This window comes from Aythya marila (genome assembly GCF_965140915.1).
Source record: "Aythya marila genome assembly, chromosome: 3".
Taxonomy (NCBI): domain Eukaryota; kingdom Metazoa; phylum Chordata; class Aves; order Anseriformes; family Anatidae; genus Aythya; species Aythya marila.
Genome location: NC_139044.1, coordinates 10,334,683 through 10,358,382, shown reverse-complemented (window position 1 = coordinate 10,358,382; position 23,700 = coordinate 10,334,683). Strand labels below are relative to the sequence as shown.

General features: G+C 50.8%; 1 protein-coding gene across 3 annotated transcripts in view; it reads left to right on the top strand.

Moving 5' to 3' along the window:
* Window positions 1-23,700, top strand: part of MEIS1 (Meis homeobox 1) — a 195,529-nt gene that overhangs the window by 65,460 nt on the left and 106,369 nt on the right. The window lies entirely within an intron of this gene.

Genomic DNA, 23,700 nt, shown 5'->3' with positions numbered 1-23,700 from the left:
CCCTGCCTTGTTAGCACTTCTAACATCCTTGGGAAGTGTAGAAAAGAAATGCCCTGAGAAAGGGGATTTAATAAAAGAAAACAGCCTCTTCAGCCCTTGTCTCCTCCATAAAGCAGGGGCACTAGAGCTGTGGGCATCCCTAGGATGCTTGCTCGGGATGCTAAACAGAAAAGACACGAAAAAGGTAGTTTTATGGTAAAGAAGAGTTGGTAAAGCTATGAAAATCTAAAGATGCTGGAGCACTCACAATACATTCAGGATCTTCTGTTCCCTTCTTTCAATCTGTGTGCTCAAGGAGTAAGCATTTTGCTGTGAATTTTCATGGGAAACAAAGGCTAGCTTGTGTTAGCCCTTGTTCAGGGGCGGGGGGGGGAAGAGGTCCTTAATAAATTTATCAAAGGATTGTGTCAGCATCATCCTCTTCCATTTGTCTTCTTCCATCAGTACTAAAATCTTTCTCCCTTCCAACCAAAGCCATAAAACATGCTCCAGTGCCCACCCAGCAACACTTGCCATGTTGCCAGCACTGGGTCTGAGGAGTTTCAGGGTGTTGGAGGGTCTCAGGGGAATGTCTCACTTGGAGAGGTGAGAACTGGTGGCTTTGTCTGGGAGGATGGTACAAAGTGCAGTGGGAAAGGAAGGGCTCGGTTTTGAGCACCCTTCCGCTGGTGTCAAAGTCCACCAGTTCAAAGAGCTGGTTTTCCTCGTGGATGTCCTGCCTGCCCTTCCAAGCATACATTTTTCACTGTGGAAACCCCAATTTGTGAACACACTTTTCCCTGCACAAAAGTTTATGGGGGTATGTAGGTGAAATTCATCGGCCCCTGTTCCAGAAGAAGTCGTATTCCATGACCTAATGGCCTTAGACGTCTGTGAATGATTCCAGATTTAAAATCGTCTGTGTCAAAAGAAGTGCCGAAGCCTAAAATTATCCTATGAGAAAAGCTCATACAAAGATTTCTCTTTCAACGGGGTTTGCACATCAAGTTTCTGCTGCTCAAAGGACTCACAGTGCAGTATGTCAGCTTTGATGATGGAAATATTACCCTCTTGCCTGGATTTTATTTTATGTTTGTTTTTACTTCTCCCTCTCCCAGCCTCCAGCACCACTCTTGAAAAATGCTAATTACCCGTAGATACCCCCTCCTTCCCCGAAGGAGAAGTGGCGACGATACCGCAGCCCCGCTGCTGGCAGGGCAGGGGTAAGGGCTGGCGGCACCCGCACACGGGGCTTTCCAAGAGAAACACTCCGACAACACAGCTCTTGAGTGCCTCAGCCATAAATCTTCTTTGGGAACCCTGCCTGCTTTATGGACTCTGCCATTTTCTCTCCGACAATTCAGAGCCCGCTCTGTTGCCTCTTGCAGAGGCACAAAAAGCATGGCTTGCTCCGGAGAGAAGAGTTAAGTTTTCTGTAATACTGCGATGAGATGATTGTAAAGGTTGACAGGATGGGATTCTTTTAAGCTAAAGAGCTAGAGAGACCTAATCTGCTATCTGCAAGGTTAGTAGAAAGCAGAGGGCAACCAGATTTTAATCCGTGTCTGTTGAGGGAAGGAATAGGAATGATCAGCTTAATATGCAGCAAGGGAGATTTAGATTAGATCCTTGAGAAAACTTCCTTGTACCAGAAATGGTTAAGCTCTGGAGCAAACTATTCAGTAAGTACATGGAGCTGCCACCCTAGGAAACATATCCGTAAAGGCTGTAAGGAAACATGATCCTGTCTCCAACAGAAGACTTGGAAGACTCCTCAGGGACAGTACTCAACTCTGGTTTGTGTGGTTGACTAACAAGAGGCTCCCCGCTATAAAGAGGCTGATGTCTGGCTCCTACATTCACAAAGAACGTAAGAAAAGCCATACTGGCTCAAAACTAAAGGTCTAGCTCACTCTCTTGCCTGCTACAGAGACCCACAACACCTGGAAGCCGTGTAAGTGTGTGAGAGGTACGCAAGGATGCTTCCCCCAAATTATGTCACGCCCTGCCAGTTTTGCACTTGAGGACTTGATTTCTCTAGCCAGAAATGTTGTCTTGTAAGGTCAAGTCCAAGCAGCTCACCTGGTTGGCCTGTTTCTGGGAGCTTTTCAGGTTTGTTTTATGGCTTAGGAAAAGCAAGAGGTCATGGGGAACTGGAAGAGGCAAGATGATAGCGGGAGGAAAAAGAGAAATTGGGCAAATGGAGAAGGAATGAAGCAGAAGGAATGAATACGGCATTAATGTATTTGCCAGCCGCAGAGAATGACATCTGGAGAGCAAAGACCCTCCTTGCCTTGCTAGTCCTCTGCTTGCCCCAAGCCCTTCCCCTGGTGTCCAGAGGGGCTGGGAGCGAGCTGCTCCGCTGGAGGCACCGAGGGGATGACAGGTCCCTACAGTCATCCTTATCCCCACGCTTGACTGCACCAGTTCTTGTTGGGAGGTTTATGGATGTCCAATTACCTGAATTAAGTTACTGCCAGGGACTGTAACCCTGGAGACTTCTGTTCCAAGGGTCAAGCACGGACAGGACTACCCTGAAGAAGCTTGCAGCTTTGCAGTTGCAGTTGAACCTTGCTGTTGTGATCTTCTTCTACGTCTCCAGATTTGTCCACCTGAGCTTTGGGTTGGGTGAGGCTTTCAGAGTTCCTCCAGGCGTCAGGAGGCAGCGCTCCTCATTGTCAAACTGATAGACATCATCAGGGACAATCTTCACCAAAAGGAAATCTGTGACTAAGCTGTCACTTAGGGTGAAATATCTTTCTTTTTTTTTTTAAAAAAAAAAAGGCATCTCCCTGCGTCAGGACAGAACAGGGAAGCTAAGAGAGTCATACTGTGGTTGTATATAACATCCAGAAACTACATTAATAGAGTACTTCCACTGTCCCATATTTTTCTGATTTTGTGAATGTCACATGTAGAACAGAATCATGTGGTTACTAATTATGACTACCAAAGTGCAATTTGTAATAAGGCTAGCAGATGTTTGCAGCACTAAATATAAAACAAAAGCCAGATCAAAACCAGCTCTTTATGCCAAGTACGCATACACTCCAGATCACGTAGGACGTGTGTTTTGTTTTTAGAACAAGTTATTTTCTGTAAATTGTCTCCCTCTCACCTTTAAAGGTCCGTATTCGTGATGTGAAAGATCAGGTTGCAGAAAATGGTAATAGTCCATTTGCTTGAACCAGGGTTCTGACTTTGCTTCCATTCAGGCAAACGGTTTTGCCATTGATCGCTGTGGGACGGGATCAGCCCCTCTGTTTTGCTTTCGTCAGGATTTTAAAGGCCATGTGAAAATCAGAAAAGTTTGTTTTGACCAAAATGCCTGTGATGAACTCAGAGACAGTCATTTGCACTCATGTGAGAAGAGATCTGTTAAGAGCCATCAATCCTGCTTGTGACAGCTTATTGACACTTGCTGGTCTTTAGGATTCGTTCCTTAAAATGCTAATGCAGGCAAGTTCCTGTCTGTTGTGGGAAAATATGGGGGAACTTTGTTAGATGAGACACTCTAGTGCAAATAAATGTTTCCTGTAAGAAAGCATTTGGCTCGAATCTTTTCTCTCTTTTTTTTTTTTTTATCTCCTAAATTGTTTCCCCATGTCCTTAGTGACACCCTTAGCAAAAAAAAAAAAAAAAAAAAAAGAGAGAAAAAAAAATCACCATCAAAAATAAAAGTGAACCTTGTAAATGCCAGAGATAATTGGAGATTGATAATACGCCCTAGCTAACTTGGGAGCATTGAAATAATATACACGAGTGATGGGCTGAAACTTCATGGTATGAAGGATGCCTTTCTCGAAGCTGTCCATCTTGGTGGGTAGTATCTTAAAAGCAGAGGTCCTGTCTTCACTCTGTGCACATTGAAAGCCACATGGTGCTTTTTCTAAGAGCCTAGGTTTGCCCCAGTGGTCCTGGCTAAATTTTTCCCTGCTCTTTAGTCTGGCAGCGCGTGCTGCGCTCAGCCCATCTGGTCACCATCCTGCACCCTGGGCATGGCTGCGTTTAATGGTGAAATGATTTCTGTATGTATACAGTTGGTAGAGTGTTTTGCATACTGCATACGCTCAAGGTATTACATATGAAAGGCATTATGTAAGATTACAGGGAAAGAAAAATACTCTCTTAAAAATTGTCAGTAATTGCCCAGAATGCTCTTGTGACACCAGTTTATGATGCAGGATCCTTAACCGCTGCTCTGAAATAGTATAGTTTTTAATTTGCATTTTAAATTTTATCCACTGTGAAATCCTTTGATTTCGGTATCCTTACTATTGGCATCCCAGATGCCCCTCCTGGAGCCCAGACCCTTTGTGTCTGGTCACCTAAAAGCAGCTCTAAATAAAAGGCACAAAAAAAAGAGGGGTTTGGGGACATGTCTGGTCTGACACCCCAATGGGGCATCACTCAGTGTGCTGCCCGCCTTTCCCCGCTGCCAGCACCTCAAGAATTTGGCTCCTGAGCTTTTGCACGTGCTGCCATAGCATTGGCATTAAGTGGGGCCAGAATGACCTGAGGGTGCAGGGATGTCTGTGCCGTGTTGGCGGTGATTTGGGGACCCTTGGGGACCCGTGTCCTGCAGCAGGGGGTGCTGGAGGTGCAGCTGGGGCACCACCGATGGCCCTACAGGACTGGCTCCAGCTGCTGTGGGGAATTGCTGGGCTCACAGATGCTCTGCATGGATCAGGGCACAGCACATCAGCTCATCCCAGACGCCGAGCGTGTCCCCCAATGTTTCGCTGAACTGGGGCCCCGTTTGGCTAAATCCAGGCTGTATCCCCTTGTGGGTTTTTGAGGCAAGGTTGTATGAATTGGGGGCTCTGCTCCGCCACACCTCGCACACCCGTCTTCGGGCTGAGCCCAGGAATGCTGCGCGGGCTTTGCAGGGTTTCGGAGTCACGCATCATTTCAGTCTCAAAATAATCCCAACCGTGGTATGCATGATATTATTGAATCCAACTTTAACTGTGCTTCCAAGCAGCGCCTAGAAAAGAAATGATGCTGCATTATATTTTCAGCTCGGGCAGGAAGCCAGCACTAACTGCTAGCTAATAGAATTATGGCCCAAAATACTGCGGGCCGGTCTGCGAGAGCCACGGCGGCTCTGGGTTCCTCAAGTGGGGCTGAGCAAGCTCCACGACCCTAAAACCTCTTCGTGTGCATGCAGAGAGCCTGGGGTACAGGCGTGTTTAAGCATGGTTACGCAGAACTGGGTTTTTAGCAGAACTGCAATGACTTTTAAATATATTTGGCTACTGCCAAGGGAAAACAAAATGCTCTTGGAAATGAATACAAGCACAAGGTGAGCATGGGTTGGGGAGGAAGTCTTCCAGCTGAAACACAGGGCAGACAGGCTGAAGGAACTCTTGTTTGCAGCTGAAGTCCTTACAGGCATCCAGGAGAAGTCCTGCCTTAAGAAGGAAATCAATGGCACGACTTCACCCTGAATCATTCGCTCTGTTGGTGAAAGTCACAGAGAAAAGTCCTAAAATTATACAATTATAATAATAAATCAATTCAGCATGTCATTTCTGCTTTTCTACATTAATAAATTAACCATGTAACATTGTTCAAAATTATGTCAGTTACGCATATAATAATCTTTTAAATTAATGAAGTGATGAAGCAGTTTGATGACACCCATGATTTACAGGGCTGCTTTTAGCTAATGTTAAAAGCCTTTCATTTAATAAATTGCCCCCTTGAGAAATTACCAAAAATGAATATTTTCTATGCTAAATGTTCCAAGGTTTACACTTTTTCAATATATTAACAAATGGCAAGGGAGAAGCATTTTTCAAAATATATCTTCTTTTACATATATTTAATTGAAATTAATTAGTGTATTACTTTAGAAGGAAATGATCACAGAGAAAGGTGCAGGATCATTTATGAGAGTTTCTTATGGCAATAAACCAGAATTTAAACAATGGAATTAATCATGTCCTTAAAAAATTTTATGATAGATTAGGAGTCATTCCAAGCTTTTTGATTAAATAGAAGGACATTCCATACAGACTGGAAAAGAAAAAAAAGGGAGGGAAAAAAAAAAATCCAGCTATTCTACTGCAATTAATATTTCTCTGGTTTAATTATGTCAGAATTTGTGCATGCTGAATATTTACTGAGCTTAAAGCGAGATTCCAAGCGAGGTTCCTGAGATATATTTTGCTTCGCTCTTCCTTGTGCTCTGCACCCAGATGTAATGTATGCACGGTGTTATGAATGCTTAATATTTCCCACTTTATGCATGCCTTATAAGAAGCAAGCTTTAAAGACACCTTCTCATAGGGTTAGTTGGGATTCAAGGAACATAACATGAAACGGTATAGTGTGTCCTATAAAAGAGGTTAAAACAGAGGTTACAATTATGAAAGCTCAATAGATTTGAAAGCCAACGCAGTGCCCCCTTGCATGTGATACTATCTCTAGAAAGGGAAGGAGATATATAGGACTATAAAGGGAAGCCTGTAATTGATGCTCTCTGTACTTATTAGGATTTGTTTTAGTAACATCAGGGACTCGTTTTTGTACTACCTCTGAATAAATAATGTGCACAGTAGGTTGGGTCAATTCCTTCTCACTTTGAAATATTTTCAGCGGTTGCACTAAAAACAAGAATAATTCATTGGCTTTTTGTAAGGCGGCTGGCTGTATGATGAAAAATAGGCACATTAGCCGAGTTGCACTGGGGGGGCTGGAGCAGGGGCTGGCGTGGAAAAAAAAAGGGGGCTCTTGGCCCTTGGGGTGATTGGAGAGCATTTTCCGTCTCGGTCAGAAGCCGTTCTCAAAAAAAAAATAAGCACGGCCGCAGAAAAAGACCTTGTCCACGGACAGAGCTTTGCCTCCTGGAAGTAAACCTCCAGAGCGAGCCCAGCTCCTCCAGTACATATTTATTTTTAAAAAGAAGTGAAACAGAACCATCCAAAAAAGCCTGAAAATTGATTCCAGTGCAGGCTTTGTTTGGCTTCTGCTCCTGGCACCGATTGCTGAGGTTAATATCTCCGGCTCCAGCCCTGCCCGCTGCCTACGGTACGAGGGACGTGGTAACGCCTCGCTGAGAAGTCCTTTGATATCCTTGGGTGAAAAGGGCTGCAGAAGGACGAATTAATTATTAAAAGCAATGATTAATGGATTAGGTGTGACTCGCCGTCAAATATTTCTACAGTGCCCCGTGCAGCAGCATCTGCGACGGACGTGAGGTTGGCGCTGGGAGAGTTGATGGATTCGTTTGGTTGTCCATCTGCAGCTTTCCCCTCGCACTGAGCAACAAAGGGTAGATTTCCTTCTCGAGTACATGTTCAGAAGGAAAGTCCCCCTTGAAATTCAGTCTTTAGAGAGGGGCTGGGCTTTCAAGAAATGATGTCCCTTTTAGCAAAGTGAGGGGAGTTTCTGGGATGGTGCAGGATGGTCCCGCACGTACTCCTCTGGGCTAAGTTTGTCCAGCTGGGGGGGCTGACTCCATTCTGTGAAAGCAGCAGGAGTTTGCAGTGGGCTCCACAGACACCCCAGGTAAATACAAGGAGTGATTCGTGCCGAGTGGTTGTAAAGGCAGGGTTTTCTTCAGGTATGGAGACAGTGGAGGTGAAATGACCGCCTTCTACTGTGAAATAGTTTGGGAAGACCGTCTTGAAAGTCTGCTACCAAATTTTGGCTATTTGCAGCTTTCCTGAAGCATCTTGCCTAACTCCCAAATAACTGAGCAAAGCAGACGTGATCCTGGGCACACATGTTAACTCCTTGCCCCTGGTCACTAGGCCATCTGCGAGCTTAGTGCGTGGACAGGGGGCATGGGTCCAAAGCTGGGAGCTCGCAAGGAAAGTGGCTGCTCAAAAAACTACAGAACAACCGGTGGCCATCGGCTCCATACGAGCTCTCGAGGTATTTGGCAAAGTTTTGAATGCAGTGGAAAAATTAACACGGGGCTGTTTTGTGCTGTGAAACTCGCAGATGATTCCAGGGAGGATTAGTTATGGGGATTTGCTGTAGGAAACTCTCTGCTGGGATTTCTGCAAGGGAGCGGACTTCAGCAGCTTCCAGGCTGGGAAGCTAGAAGGACTGATAAGAGGAATTGATGCCAAGTATTTGTTAAAGAGAAGAAATTATGACATGTATTTATCCTCATTAATAGATTCTTTGGGTTTTGTTCTAAGATAAAATAACAACCAGCATGTCTACAGTAAACTGCAGCGTTACAGAGAAGCACATCTGGCCATCAGAAAGACATGAGGACTATCTTAATGTGTGCTTCTATTGAGATATACAAGGATTGCATCATCTTGCATAACAGAATGTATCCAAATACACAGATAGGGCCAGAAAACCCATACATTTCTGCCAAGAGAGTTTCTGCCTGAATATCTTTTTGGCAAGGAAGAAACCCATCTCGCTCCTCAAGTCCTGGAACAAACCGGAGGGCTGGTCTCTAGCAGTCATTTTTCAGATGGGGAAATGACCACTTTGAGAGTCTTGGCAGGGAAGGGGGGAGAGGATGTAGACGAAAAGGAGGAGCCCGGGGGCTCCCTCCTTCCCTGTCCTTTTGGGATGGGAGCCGTGGGGGTGAGCAAGCAGTGCACGAAGAAGCGTTACCCGTGGGCTTGATTTCCAGTGCATCAAGCAGCAGATGAGCCTGCGTCGTTCTTACCAGGTCCTTACGTGGCCATAGCAAGGTAGCTTTCAGAGGAAGATGTGTTGCTTCTCTTGCTTAGTTATCCGTATGCCGCCTATACCCTGCTGTCCTTCCAACATTGAAGTCCTCCTTCGTTTTATGAACCAGCTGGATTAATTTCAGCAACACCTTTTTGTACAAAGACAGCATCTTTTGTTTAAAGCTGTCCTGATGAAGGTCTCGTTCTGCCCGTGGTTGTGCACACAGGGCTACACAGCCCAGGGACATCGAGGAAACCAGGTCTGTCCCCATACACTGATGTTGGCAGTCCTCTGCTCCCACCAGAACACGGTGCCCCTGTCCTATGGCTAAGGAGCTTCAGCCCTCTGCACGGGATGGTTTAGCATGCAGAAGAAGTTTTCCTGCCGGAATAGTTGGCCAAATAAGCTACATTTTGTTAAAAGGGCAGCCAGTCTCACCACTGCTACACCCAGCGGAGGCTATTTGAATTAGCTAAGAAACGGAGCGTTGAAAAATGAAACTAAGCAACCCATTTATTAAAAAAGAGTGGGGCCAGGCAATATTTGAGTGAAAGCAGAGGGAGAGAAAAGCATGCTAAAAAATAAAAAATAAAAAAAAAATTGGCTAGGTGCTGCTGAAGTTTATTCCTTGTACGCCTTTGCATTTGGATGCCTCTCTCTGGCAAAACTCAGCTTCATGGAGGAGGAGAAGGAGAAGGAGGAGGATGGAGGAGAAGGAGGAGGAGGAGGATGGAGAAGGAGGAGGAGGAGAACCAGATGCCCCTCACCATGTCCCCAGCGTGTCCCTGGTCTTTAATTCCTGGCACATACAAGGACAAACTCCCATGGTCTTCAGTAAAAACGAAGGGTGAAAGGACTCATGCCGTCACCCCTGATATTGAGGCAGATGTTTCCCCCACTCCAGAGGGGAGACGTTAAACAGAAGTTTGTGTGGCCACACCGCCAGCAACTTTAAGGAGAAATACTGAATTTCCTTCAGGATAGTAGCTGAATTTCCTGCAAAATGGTATTTCTATGGGACCGGTAATGAGGCCTGAGGAGTCTGCTCAACCCCAAAGCTTGGATTTGGGGTTGAATTTTAAGCTAAGGGGAAGGTATTCTTTTCTGCCACATTGGGCAGATTTTGGTGGTTGTTCCCAGAAAACTTTGTGTAATGTCCTCACTAAATCCCAGGTGACCTTTCCGCGTACCAGAAGGTGGAGTCAGCGCGTGGCACAGTGGTCAGTGGACGAAGACAAGTCTGGAAGGAGAAGAGGGCTAAAAAGCTCTGATGGGCAGTGCTGCCCCTTCCTCCAGCTCCTCAGGATGTGTCATGTCCAAGTCCTGCACCCAGGAGAGAGGGGCAGGCACTAGAAGACCTCAGGAGCAGCTCACGGCACAGCACCTGCTGCCAAATTGCCTCTGGGGCACCCCAGGAAAACGGGGTGGATGATACACGAGCTTGCAAGACTGGGAAGGCACAAAGGGGGAAAAAGGCATCAGCTGCAAAAGTCTAAAGGAAAAAAGACAAAGGGCAACTTGAAAGCTGGCAGTTTGTTGGCTGAGCGTGGGGCACGAGGTGATGCCAGGCCTGGTTCTCACTGCTGATGGGTACGGAGCAAAGACCGGGATAGGGTCAGGATCCGACTGGGCTTGCACGGGGAGAAATTCAGGGAGCCTGACTCACCCCTCACGCTTTGCAGAGTCGGTTCAGCCCTTGCAAGCAAGCAGGGAGCAGTGCCAGTCCACCTGGTTGTGCAACGTGCCGCGGCGCGAGGGCTCTGAGTGTTAGAGGAAGCTGAAGTCAGCCCAGCAGCTGTCCTCGGTGGTGGTGACGATTCGCCTGCTCTAAAGGAAGGGCACGACAGGAAAGGTGTCCCCAGGGGAGGAAGGAGTTGAAGTCCGAGTGGTGGTGGAGGGGTGCCCCGACGCACTGCATGACCGCAGCGAGGGGCAGCTGAAAGGACTGCATTTGGGAGCAGACGTTGCACCCCACAAAAGCGTTCGGCTCCCTCCCATCCCCTAAAAATGCTGATAGGAGCAAGTTGGTGCACTCTAGTTAGAAACGATGATAATTACTACTTGCGGTGGCTTTTTGCCCCAAATCATAAAATCCTTTGGGCTGGTGGCTGCCATACATTTCACATAGAAACTCCTTACCGGGAAAAATCTGTCTTTTTCCTACCCACAACTGAGGTTTCGGTTTCTTTGGCTGGCATTAAAAAAAACCCTTCACCAGTCATTGTGGGTACTACTTGAGGCCAGGCGTGGGTTTGGGTCACCGCAGAGGGCCAAGAACATTGTGTCTGGCCTGCCGGCGCAGATGCCAAGCTGCCGTCCGGTGCAGCTGAAGCTCCGAAGATATATGAACGTCTCCTTCAGCTTTCGGTGCCTGGAAATGTCAGCAGACCCGGGCAGGCTGGGGCCAGGCAGCCTTTCAGGGGTTGGTGAGATGTAATGAAGCATCCACAAAGGGAGAAGCATCCTGGCGAGGCGCAGACGTCCGCGCAGGTTGGCAGGGCAGCCGAGTGCTCCGCACCTCGCGTTACGTTGGCTGTTTATAAATTATTCCCGAAGTTTTATCGCAGACGCGCATTCATTTTTAATGCTTAAATACACATTAAGAATAATTTTCAATAAAGGATGATACCTAATTCCATCAGGAGCGAGGCTAAGTAAATGATACATGCAAATTTGAGCAGGGGAAGGTACCATTAATCCGTGGCTTGTCTTTCTGGAGGGAGCTTGCCAGCCACGGGTCTGTCGGAGCTTGCAGCCTGGCTCGGAGCCTTAGGTGCAAACCTACCTGCACGCCAAAGGTCTTTAGCTCTGTAAACTTGCCGCTCCCACACCCAAAGGAAGGAGCGAGCTCCCCCCCTTTCCCACAAAGCCCCGAATCTTTCAATTTCCTCCCACACAAGCCGAGGGAAAGGATGGAACAAAATGCATTTTAATGAGCATTTGAATAATCATCGGGAAGAGCACTTTTCACTGACATAGCACCTTTTGTTAGAGCAATTTATAAACATCCATTAAGCCTGACAACATCCCCGAAGGGCGATTCTTTTTTTGCTCTCAGGAAGTGGAGAGCTGTGATTTGCTCGAGGAGCGCGCAGGAAACCAGCGGCGGGGCTGGAAACGGGAACCCCGCGCGCGCCGCTTCCTTCCCCCCCTTCCCCTCCAACCCCCCGACAGCGTTTCCTCTCCACTCCGTAATCGCCCGGCAAGATCTTGATGACCAGATGCTCGTAGATAACGTAGCTCAAATGATACAATATTGCTTCCGCTCCACAAATTACACGCTGCCTTGGTTCAAAGGCCAAATCCTATTCCAGTGCCGGCCAGTGGCGGGGATCCCATCGAGCGGCAGTGGAAGGCAGCCTGAAAAACAAAGCTGCACACTGGAAAACTTTCACAGCCGGGCACTTCTGCAAAAAAAAACAAAAACAAATGTGCAGTTTAGAGCATTTTTTTCTCGCTTGAGAAAACCTGCAAGGCTTTAAACGAGGCTGGCTCTGAAGGGAACATCGGAGCGCTTTACCCAAAGCTCTGGCGAGACATTTCCCTACCAGGCAGCGTGCACGTTCTGGGGGGCAGCGGCAGTATTTCTTCCCTGACATCACCAGTTAAAAGGATTTATTTTCAGTAAAATCGAGTGCTTCGGTTGTGTGATGGGAAAAAAAAAAAAAAAAAAAAAAAAAAAGGCACTGTAATTAAAAGGGGGATTAGACAGAAAAATGAGATGTTAGGCAGATAATTAGGGAACTATTATAATTAGAATGTACTTTTAAATCCCCTAGTAGCTTCTAGTATGAAAGGGATGTCCTCTGATTAACTAATATTTCCTTTTAGTTGATATTTTTCCCCTTCCTTTTGCAGAGGAAGGCTTGAGTTGAATGATTTCACCTTAGAAATCACAGTTTGTCGGGGCCTGTGTTCTTCTTGTAGAAAGCCAGTTTGGTTCAGGAGAAAGACCTAGAGTTGGACATGAAAGTGGCAGAGAAGGTTTTACCAGTAAGCCTATTAAATCACATCTCCCCTGTATTAAATGCAGTCTTATTTATAGACAGTTTTTAGTATTCTTTGTATTCGGTCTCGGAGAGAAATTATTGCTGTTAGAGCAGCAATAGCCTTAGATTAAATTTTTATTCATGCGGGTTTTACACAAACGAAACTGCTGCCTGTTTCTCCACGAAGTAGAAACCCGTGATGGTTTTGAAAGGACGTGGAGCTTCAGCAAGAGCTGCTCTGACAGCTGCTGTTAATGAACGTGAGGCCAGGAGCCTGTCTGAAGCTGCCTGGCTCTCTGGCAGGGAGGAGGAAGGGACAGACAGCGGTCCCACCACGTACAGCCCCATAAATCAGAGCAGTGCTGCCAAAGTCAGTGCAACTGTGAGTTAAAAATTGAGGGATGAGGCAGAAGGTGTCCTGTCCCCCTCAGCTGAGCCTCTGAAAGTGATGGTTCATGGAGAGCTGCTGCAAGGTAGGTAGGGAAAAGGGGGAGAAGTGAAAAGAGGACGAGGAAAATACGGTCTCCCTCTTTTACTTTATTTTATTTTTTTTAAATGCCTAAAATTTTAGGAATTGAGAAAGGAGGGAAGCGAGTGCAAAAGTTCAGTCTGAATGCAATGGCCAAATGTTGCCTCTTATTTGAAGAAGCAGGAGGAGAGGCCAGCAGGGGGAACAGCCGAAGGTCCGGGCCACGGAAAGCACTGGTAGATGTTTGTACGGTTCTGTCATCGGACAAACAAGACTCCTGTTCTTTCACCTAAAAAACAAAAAGCAGATGGATAATTGCTTTACGCAAAGTCAAGAACCTTGGCACCCGTCTGCAGGTACAAAAGATGACTTAGTTAAAAAGCCATCCGACTCCAGCTTACTGGACAGCAGATTGTTGAGGGAAACGCATCTAACCTCGGAAGAATGCTTCCAAGGAGCCGCGTGGTCAGGGCAGTGACCATCACGGGGTTCTGCTTCGTGCAAACACCCAGCGTCACAAGCTGTGGGTAGGAACCCCAGGGGGCAGAGACAGCCCCCTACCTGCGTAAGGGATGAGTGAGCCAGCTCTGCTGCTTTGTTTTATTTTTCCTTTTGATATACCCAGCTGATACGGGGTCTGAGAGCAATGTTGTCACTGGGAGAGATGGCAAAATCTGAGTTGGGACCACCGAGCCCTGAGGCCGGGACCCTGTGCACAACCTTTGGAAGGAGAAGGACTGAACCGAAGTGCAGAGACCCTGACACCAGCATGAACCAAGGCTGCCAGACATCTCCCAGCTCCCCAGGACGGGCTCTGACATCCCAGTCAGGAGAGAAATGTCTGGAGAGGGGAATTTGGTGATTCAAGGAAATCACTGCCCTGGCTGGGGACACTGAGGGACACCAGCAGTTTTCCTTATCCCACCGACAGACGTGGGCCTCCCACTCGTGCAGGGACAGGGAAGAGCCACGTGGCCTGATGACACCTCCCGGCCCCACGGTGCCACTCAGCCCCGCTGCTGGAGATGTCTTCATTCATCCTCTCCGCAAGCACGGCGCTCACGGTAGCGGTACAGCACAACGGGGAAAACACAGCGTAGAAAAATATGATGGGTTTATGTCTTTTATGTCTTATACTGCAAACACATAAAAACAATTAGGGTTTGGAGGATATTTTTTAAAAGCGAGGAGAATGATTGGCAAGGCAGAGGATATAAATACAACGCCCCTGAGATGGTGAGGGACATATTATTTTTCCAATTTCACAGAAGAGAAATGCCAGATCAAAATTACTTTCCCAAGATCACGCGGGGTGATCCTGACACCCTTTCTATTGAGTGGTTCTTCCTGGAGGGTTTCTCTGTCTTGGTGCCCAGAGACCTCAGAGTTATAGAGACTTCAGGGCCCGCGATCCGTCGGTGTAAATTTACAGTGTATGAGCCGCTCCGTATTTATTCCCCACATAAATATCGTTTCAAAGTAAGCTGCCTCACCCAAAGGCACTTTCAGAAGTGTAAGGCCAGCAGTAACGCTGCTAAGAGAATTAACACTGTCCCACATAATTAGCGGTAATTAGCACTGGTCAGGACAGGAGTTAATGCACGCCAGCACACGTAAATTCTGCCTACGTGTCCCCGTGCAGACATAAAACGAGCCCGGGAATAAGACACCACTCGGTGAGAAAATAAAGCGAACAGGTGATGCTGTGATGCCTCGCATGAGTCTGAACACAAATTCTCTGTATCCCAGGCCTTTATTCAGGTTACAAAGCCCCGTGCCCTCTTTTTGGCACTGTAGCACTTCCAAGGGGTATTTTAGAGCCCGTCATTTCTGGGGATGCTAGGGGAAAAAATAAACTTGAGCGTCAAAACCAGAGGCTGCGGTGATCTTCGGAGAGGCTTTCTAAGTAGATTCCCACTACGGGGTTAACCATTTGTGTCAGCAGAACTAAATTACGGGCTTGACAGAAAAGAAGAAAACAAATAAAAAGAAGAAAATGTTGAAACAAATTCAAGCTCTCCCCTCCTGGGGGTAAGAAGCTAAAAACGTGGCGGAGGAAGGCTCCTTGGCACGGGGCCAGAGCAGCGAAGGGCTCCGAGCGCAGCAGCAAAAACAACAGGAAAATGTGCAACGCTAAAACCCACACAAATTGGGCAAGACAGAAAGAAAGAAGGAAAGAAAGGAAAGAAAGGAACTGCTGGCTTGGTGTGACGGGGCCAGCGTGTGTTTGGGATGCCACAGCAAATGGGTTTGTGGATGGGTGGCAAGCAGAGGACCAAGGCTGGACCTGCTCTCCTGGTCATCAGCTTGGGGTTCTGAGGAGAAGATGCGTTGTGCAAAGCCACCTGGCTGCCAACAGCCTCCTTCTCCTGTCCTTCAACAGGATTTGACCAAACTTGGCCCTCGATAGTTACAAATTCTTGAAAACTTGGTAGGGCAGGTGGCAACCTTTTGGGCAGAACCCAGAGTCACGGCGAAAATGAGCTTCTCTAACCCAGGTCGCCTGCTTCAGCTCGTTGGAAAAGTCACTGAGACCAAGGTTTGGAGGACACATGGTCTGGGTCACTGAGCTCTGATCAGTTTTCCAGGGCCACTGGGATCCAGCTGCTCCTACCACCTTCCTCCAGACCTGCTGGGCCCACCACCATTCGCAGTCTGGTCCCATCTGGTCCCTGGAAATGGGCCTCTTCCAGGCAGAGAAACAATCCGAAGTGTAATTTTAAATTAACTTGTTAAAATATGGGGCAAAGCCCCTGTACGAACACTTAATTTGATTTAAACCAATCTTATATTGATTTTCTTAAATTGATGACTGACTCATTTGGGCTAAACAAACAGAAACCGCTCATAAATCGTAACGAAGGGCTTTTTCTTCTGGGCTCTCCTCGTCCTAGCCAGTTTAAGCACCGAGCCAAAGTGAAAGCCGGGATATTTTGACATCAGCTGGTTTTGGCTAGAAACCCGTGGGCCTGTTTGTGCCGACGCTTGTAAATGGATTTCTTTTTGATCAAAGCGAGGTGAGGTGGACGGAGAGGGGCTCCAGCAGTGATGTTGGCCAAGGGAAGAGCTGCTGAGAGCAGTGGGCAACCTGTGCAAGGGGCAGGGAACGGATCCAAGGGAAAACATGAGGCAGGCGGGCTTGGCTTCCCAAACAAAATCTATATTTAAGAGGCAGGCAGGTAAGAAAAGCTGTAGGAAAAGCACTGGAAAGTGGAAAGAGGGAATGGAATAAACTACACACCCGCAGCAACAAGTGGTCCCGCGGCGGAGTTTTCTTAGGAGGCCTCTTCCTTTTAACGTCGATTTTGGAAGGCACTCGTGAGGTAAAGCTCCTCTGAGATCCCTTGGCTGTTGGTGACGCTCTCGTGCCATGTCTGCAGGAGCTCGGGATCGCACAAACCCCACGGGCAGCAAAGGAGCCAGCAATGATGGTGAAGACCGAGGAGCTTTGTGGAGCTCGGAGTGGGGAAGGCAGGGGCTGGAGACAAAGCCCAGCAGTGGGTCAGCACGGGAAGGCTGAGCAAGGAATACACATGAAGCCACATTTTATGTCCGTGATGCTCACCCTGCCTCTCTGAGACAGGGCACGAGGCTTGGGAGGAGCTGCCTGAGTGAGGAGGCGAGCGGTCTGCTCCTGGTCCTCCTTGGAGGAGCCCGGCCCAGATCCCGACTGCCAACAGAAGGGGGCTGTACGCTGCCTCCCAGCCCCACCAGGCAAAGGGAGGTGCCCTAGGGACGTGCAGCACAGCAGGAGAAAGCCAGCGGCCGCTTGAGTTCAGCAAGGCAAGGATTTTTAAGCAGAGTTTGAGCTGTGTAGGAAAGGCAGGCAGCAGAGCTTTTCCCCTCACGTGGAGGCTCTGACATGTGCTTCCAATACAGAAAATAAAGCAGAAGCTAGGGTTACTGCGAGGCTGGGTGTACTAATGAATCAAATTGTCTCTACACAACTTCAAAGGCTTTGGGAAGAGGCAAGAATAACTAGAAATGTAACACTAATGGCAACGACAACTGACCGGTGAGGGGCTCTTCATCAGGAGAGAGGCGCAGCGTGCATGGAAAAGAGCGAAGGAAAAGGAGCAAGAGTTTGGCAAGAATAAAGGCAAGGCAGATTGGGCTCAGTCAAAATTGGGGTGAGCAGCATAAGAATGAAATCTGGTGAGAGTCCTGAAGTAAGAAGTGTTTCCAATGCTAGCAAGGACAGGGGTGTAATAGGGATACAAATAATCAGCAGCACAGACTATAATAAACTATACCAAACTTCAACTTGGAAACATAGAAGGAGACATATGATCTAAGATAGTATGAGAAAAATGGTTTAAAGCAAGATATTCCAGGGGTGAAGGGTCTGGGCAGGGTCCAGGGATGCTTTTTAGGAGTTAATGAAGAGAGGGGTGGGAACAGCTGGTCCTCAAGCAGAGGCCTGAGAGGCAGCATCTCGCCGTGTGCCACCACGTAGCCACTTGGTTGAGTCCCTTGAAAGCCTCCTGTTTTCAGTGGGGTAAAGGATTCGGCGTCCCCCAAATCCCCTGGGGAGCTGTTGGGTGGGAAGAGCCCGCTGACGTGCTTTTATTGGCTCCCCAGAGGCTTGGAGTGACTTTGGTCATGTCTACACGTGCAACGAGGTCTGTGTACCTTCAGAAAGGTACGTCCCTTTTCAAAAGGTGGTTTAGGCACTTAATCCTACTGACTGTCAGCGAGCCTTGTGTTTGTAGGCAGCTCCTGAAGCACGGCTTGCTGCCCATGCTTGTTCCAGAAGGTTTAGACCTCTGGCAGGAGTCAGGCGCCAAATTTTCTCTGAGGGTGGACTGCGGCCCCTGCCACGTGGAGAGAAGAACCTAAATATCTTTGGAAATTTGGGCTGAAAGGATGAGTTTTGGGATAGTCCCCCTTCAAAGCATGCTGAAAGCCCTCTTGGCCAAAATACTAAATGCACGAAGTACTAAACGCGTGGAAATGGTGTTGCAGGTGGGGTGAGCTGAGCTGGTTGCTCCAGGAGCTGTTTCTCTGGTTCTGTGTAAGAAATGCTCCCTTTGCAGAGTTTGGGGCGTTGGGGTGAGTCCTCGTCTTGTTCCCATGACTTAGTTGAGAATAACAGGAGAGTGTTTTCTTTAAAGTGCAGTTAGAGCTGTTTTACTGAAGCCAAGGTGCTGGAGGTCCAAAAGTGCCCAGTGGGGTGATCTGGAAGGAATCGCTCTTGATGCACCCACCTCGACAGCTTCTCCTGACTCGTGTTTCCCTGTGGCACCCCCGGCTGCAGGTCTTTTACTGAGCTCTCTACAAAAGTCCTGGAAACTGGCCGCTAGCATCACGTCCTCACGCGGGATGCTCCAAATCCCTCGACCCTTGGAGCTCCCCATTCTGAAGCCAGCCCGTGGGCCTGGCGTGGTCCCTGTAGGTCTCACCGTCCCCGTGTCACTGTCCCCACATGGGCAGAGGCGGCGTGGAGCAGCGGGGGCCCAGCCAGAGGAACTGCTGCCGTGTGGGAGGCCCAGGGCTCGGGAGGCAGCTCCTGGGGCTGGGGCCCCTCCGAGGGGACGCTCTCTCTCCGCTCGGAGGAAAGTGCAGCTTTCACCGCCTCCCTTCCCCGACCCCCCTTCTTCTCTCCCTCGCTTCTTTTAAAAATTTTTCCCCCCTCCCTGCCCGCCTCTCGCAGCTGCTGCCTCGGGAAGCCGGCCTCGGTGCAGGAGGAGGCCGCTTTCCCCTGCAAGGCTCAAGGGTGACGGCAGCTGCCTCTGCTCCATCCAGAGAGTGAGGAGGATGGAGAAGGGACGGCAAAGAGGGGGCCCCGTGGGCAAGCGCTCCTGTCCCGGGGGACAAACCCCAGCCTGATGGTTTTGGGGATGGAGCAGCTCGCATGGCACTGCTTGTGCCGCGAGGAGGGAGGCCGCATGAGTTCGGACGCCTCTCCTGCAAAGCAGGGAGCTAAAAACTTTTTAACGAGGAGGGATTTTCCCCAAATTGTCCTTAAAACAGACCTTCGCGCTCCCACCCACTCAGGCTTTCCTCATGGGTGTCCTCGCTGGCCACAACTTCCCCAGGGCAGTGCAGGGGTGCAGAGCCAGGTGTGTGCGGGCACTCACCTGCGAGACCACAGCGGGTGGGAACCCCACCCGCTGCCAAAATCTGCGCTCTTTTTACCCCCATTTGCCCTCTTTTTACCCCCATTTGCCCTCTTTTTACCCCCATTTGCCCTCTTTTTACCCCCATTTGCGCTCCTTTTGCCCGCGCTGCCACACAAAGTGGGATGCAAAGCGCTTCGAGACGAGCACTCGGTGCACCCGGAGCGGTGCGAGCCGTTGGGAAACGGAGGAGCGAGAGCAAATTTAAGCCATTCCGCCGCCTTTTTTAGTATTATTATTATTGTTATTTTCATTTTTTAATTCCTTGCCGGGAGAGCTGCTTGCCGGGGGAAGGCTGGGTGTTCAAACAGCTCCGCGGCTCCGTTTAGCAAAGTCAATAGGCAATTACGCACCGGGCGGTGATAACGCACCCGGGGGTGCGGAGAGCAGCGCGGCGGCGGCGGATCGCGATTTTGGGGAGGGAACGGGGGGCAAAGCGTGGGGCTGGGGCCGGGACCGGATCCGGGAACGAGACCGGGAGTGGGACCGGGAGCGGGTGGCACCGGAGCTGCGGCCGTGCAGAGCCGGCAGAGCGCTTCCCTTCTCTGTTACCCTCCCGGGGGTGGATTATTACTATTTTTTTTTTGAATTTATTATTTACAGCGTGTGCGTGATTTCTGCCCCGGTGCTGGCGGGGACGCGGCAGGTAGCGGGGAGGCAGCGGTGCCCGAAAGGAGTTGGTCGGCAAAAAGCAGCAAGTGGCCGGGGCTCCGGCACAGCTCCGCCGTGCTGCGGCTCACCGGGGCGCCCCAAGGTCCCGGCTCTCCGTTTCCAGCCCGAAAGTGGGGGGTCGAGGCCGGTCCCCGCCACCCTGCACCCCGAGAGAGAGCTTTGCCAACCGGTTAGAGGGGAGCGTGCTCCGTCGGGCTGCTTGCACCGGGGGCACGGCGGCGTTTCCTCGCTGCTTTGTCTGCTCGGGGGGAAGCGCCCGTGGTCCTGGCTGGCAGAAATCAGCCAGGTCGCTGGGTTTTGTTGGGGTTTTATTTTCTTTATTTTCTTTTTTTTTTTATTATTATTATTTTTTTTTTCCTCCGGAGGCAGCAGGCGCGAACTCGGAGCTGGACTTTAGTGCGCAGCAGGAGCGGGGAAAGTCTCCGGGAAAAGGTATCGAATATTTTAGGCTAATGTCACCCTCTGTTGAACTTTCCCAAGTGACTCGGAAGGGAGGGAGCCGCAGCGCTGGCTCTGCACCGAGCGGCAGGGGCTGCGCTCCCCCCGCGGCTGGCCGGGCTGCAACCCCCTCTGCGGGGGTGCTTCGGGTTTTTGGGGGGTCCCGGGGGTTTCCCCAGAGGGGAGCGGAGCTCTGGGCTTTCACAGCTCCCCGAGGGGGCCAGCTTTGTGTCTTTGCCGGCTGCTGGCACCCTGCAAAGGCGAGCAGGGCTTTGCAGACCGGCTCCTACCACCCGGCAAACTTCTTGGAAAGAAAAAGGAAGAAAGGAAAAAAAAAATGAAGGAAGGAAGGATAGGAAAAGAAGGAAAGGAAAAGAAAGAAAGGAAAGAGAAAGAAAGGGAAAAGGAAGAAGGAAAAAGAAAGGGAAAAAAAAAAGAAAACACACACTTTTTTTACACCTCTCCCCAAAGTTTCATTCCCAACATCTCCCCCGCCGCTCAAGGCCGGGGCGATGTCCCCCCCCCCAGCCACCTCTGCCCGATGCTCCCGGCCGGGCTCCGTGCGAGGCTGCAGCCGGGACCCCCCCGGCCCCCCCCGCACCCCCGGCCCCCCGCACCGGGCCGCTGCAGCTCTCTCCGCACCGATTGATGCTCAGGAGGGCGTTTTAAAGGCGGGTGCGCTACCTACCCCTTTTTTCCATATTATTATTATTTTTTAACTCCCCCCCCCAAAGTGCTCAGCCCCTCGTCCCGCTGCCCCCCAGCCCGCCCCCCACCCCGGGCAGCCCGGAGCGGGGTTTTTGCGCAGCCCCGGCTGCACTTTTCGCAGCGCCCAGTAGACGGCACAACAGCTCAATCCTTCAAATGCAAAGCAGCCGAGCGGATTTATTTATTTGATTTGATTTTTTAATTAAGCAGCCAGAGTTTCACCCAACGTTTCAGTGTTTTGTTTTTTTATTATTATTATTATTATTATTTATTATTATTATTCAACGAGAGGCGCGGAGAGGGCTCGGCACGGGCAGGGGGCGCAGGGCAGCCGGGGGGGGGGGGTGAGCACGGGGCAGCGCTCCCCCTCCGCCTCATTAATTAGCACTAATGAACTTCGGGGCGCCTCGTGCTCTAACTAGGCTAGGCGCTGCGCTCCCCAACCCCAAAATGAAGAAATGATAAACCCGAAGGAAATCGCCCGAAAAGCGGCGCCGCTCTCGGGGCTCGCTCCGGGGCCGTGGGAGCTGGCGAGGGGCGCGGAGCCGGGCACGGCTCGGCTCGGCACGGCCCCGGTGGCACGGCGGGGGCGAAGCCGGCCTCGCAGCCCGGTTCTCGGGGAGGCCACGATCGTGCTCGGCCGGCCCCGGGAGGAGCCGGGCTGAGAGCAGCCCGGGCCGGTAACTCATTTCCCAGTTAATTTTATGAAAAGGGTTTTATAGCGGCGTTTAGAAAGTTTTAAGACGGGCGTAAATTTTATGGGGAATCTTTTATTCAAGCCCTCCGTTTAATTAAGAAAAGGCCCCCTCTCTGCCGGAGAGCAAGCAGGGGCCGGGCCCGGGGATGCCGGGGCTGGGAACGGGGCCGGGAACGGGAACGGGACCGGGATCGGGGCCGAGCCGAGCCGGGCCGTGCCGGGCCGCCCTTTGTTCGCCGCACAAACCCCAAAAGTGCGGGGACGCCGCAGGCTTAGCGCCCTAATGCTGCCCCCTTCCCCTTTTATCCCCCCCTCCCTCGGGTCCGGCCTTCAACAGCTCTTTAAAGAGGGATTTTTTCTTTTTTTTTTCCCCTGCCGTTTCTTCGGGAGCTGCCTTTTGGGGTATCTCGGCACGGCTCGCGTCCCCCCTGATCCGCGGCATTGCGCCCTGAGCTCCCCGCCGCCTCCCGAGCCCTTTCCCGTTCGTTTGCTCCCTTCTTATTTCAGGTTTAGAAATTTCAATATTAATGGGGAGAGAGCCCCCTCGGATGCTCCTTTCCCCCCTCCCCTCCCCTGGCCGCAAATCCCTTCTAGGAAGGCAGCAGCGGAGCAGGGCAGCCGGCTAGAAACCCCGTCTTTTATTGTTCCTAGGTATGACTAATTCTTTCCCGAAGCTGGGAAGTTCAGCCCGATTAAAAGCCTCATTTATTACCCGATAAGCAAAGGGACGCAGATTCCACCTCGCGGAGGAGGCTCCCCTGCTCCCGAGGCGGCTTTTTGGGGCTGAACCCGCTGCCAAAGGCCTGCCTCAGCCCGGCCACAACCCGGAGGGATCCGGGGGGGGGGGGGGGCGCAGGGGACCCCCACTTCTTGCTTTATCCCCCCCCTCTTATTTTTTTTTTTCCCCCTTTCCTTTTTTTTTTTATTTTTTTTTTTTTACATTACTTCCCTCAGTGCGACGGCAGCGGGTTCCGCGAGCCGCCGGCTCCGAGTTCGGCCCCTCCAAAAAATAAAAATTAAAAAATTAATAAAAAAAAAAAAAAAATTAAACTCCGGCCCCAAAAAAGCGGCGGCGCCCGAGGGGGGAAGCGGGCAGCGAGGGCCGGCGGCGGGCGCAGCGCCCGTCCCTCGGCGAGCGCCGCCGGTAAGAGGTGTTTGCTAATTGCGTGTTGGCTAATTGCGTGTTTGCTAATTGTAAAAGCCTCATCCGCAGCGGGCTGGGGGCAAACAGTTTCGCACGGCCCTAATCACGCCGGAAAAGTGTGCGGGGGCTCCGGCGGGCGGGATGCATCGCGGGCAGGCCTGCCTCGGGCTTAGGACGGATTTTTTTTCCCCCCTTTTTCAATATATATATATTTAAATTTTTATTTTATTTTTTTTTAATTTTATGGGGTGGAAGGAGAAGGGGCTGGCACGGCACCGGGGTGCCCGGCTCTGCCCGGCGGCGGAGGCGGGGGGATGCCGTGATTTTTTTGGGGGGGGGGGGGGAGAGCGCTTACCTGCCCGGTCTGCGCTCCGCCGCCCGCCGCTACAGGGCCGGTGCCGGCGTAACGGGGGCCGGGAGCGGACTGGGGGCTCGGTGCGGGGCTCCCCCGAGGGGGAGGCGACCGGGACCGGGGGCACGGGGAGGAACGGGGGGGGATGGAGGGGAACGGGGGGGTGTGGAGGGGTACGGGGGGGGATGGAGGGGAACGGGGGGGATGCGGGGAGCATCTCCCGGTGCCCGCGGGGACGGGGAGGGGATGGGGGCGCACCGGGAGCGGAGGGGACGCGGTGGAGGGGACCGGGAGCGGGACCGGGATCAGGATCAGAACCGGGATTGGGACCGGGATTGGGATCGGGACTGGGATCGGGATTGGGATCGGGATTGGGACCGGGATCCGGATTGGGACCCGTTCCCGTTCCCGGTCCCGGTGCCGGTCCCGTTGCGGGGTCACCGCCGCCCCGCGGCTCTCCCGGCGCGCCCCCGCCTTCCCC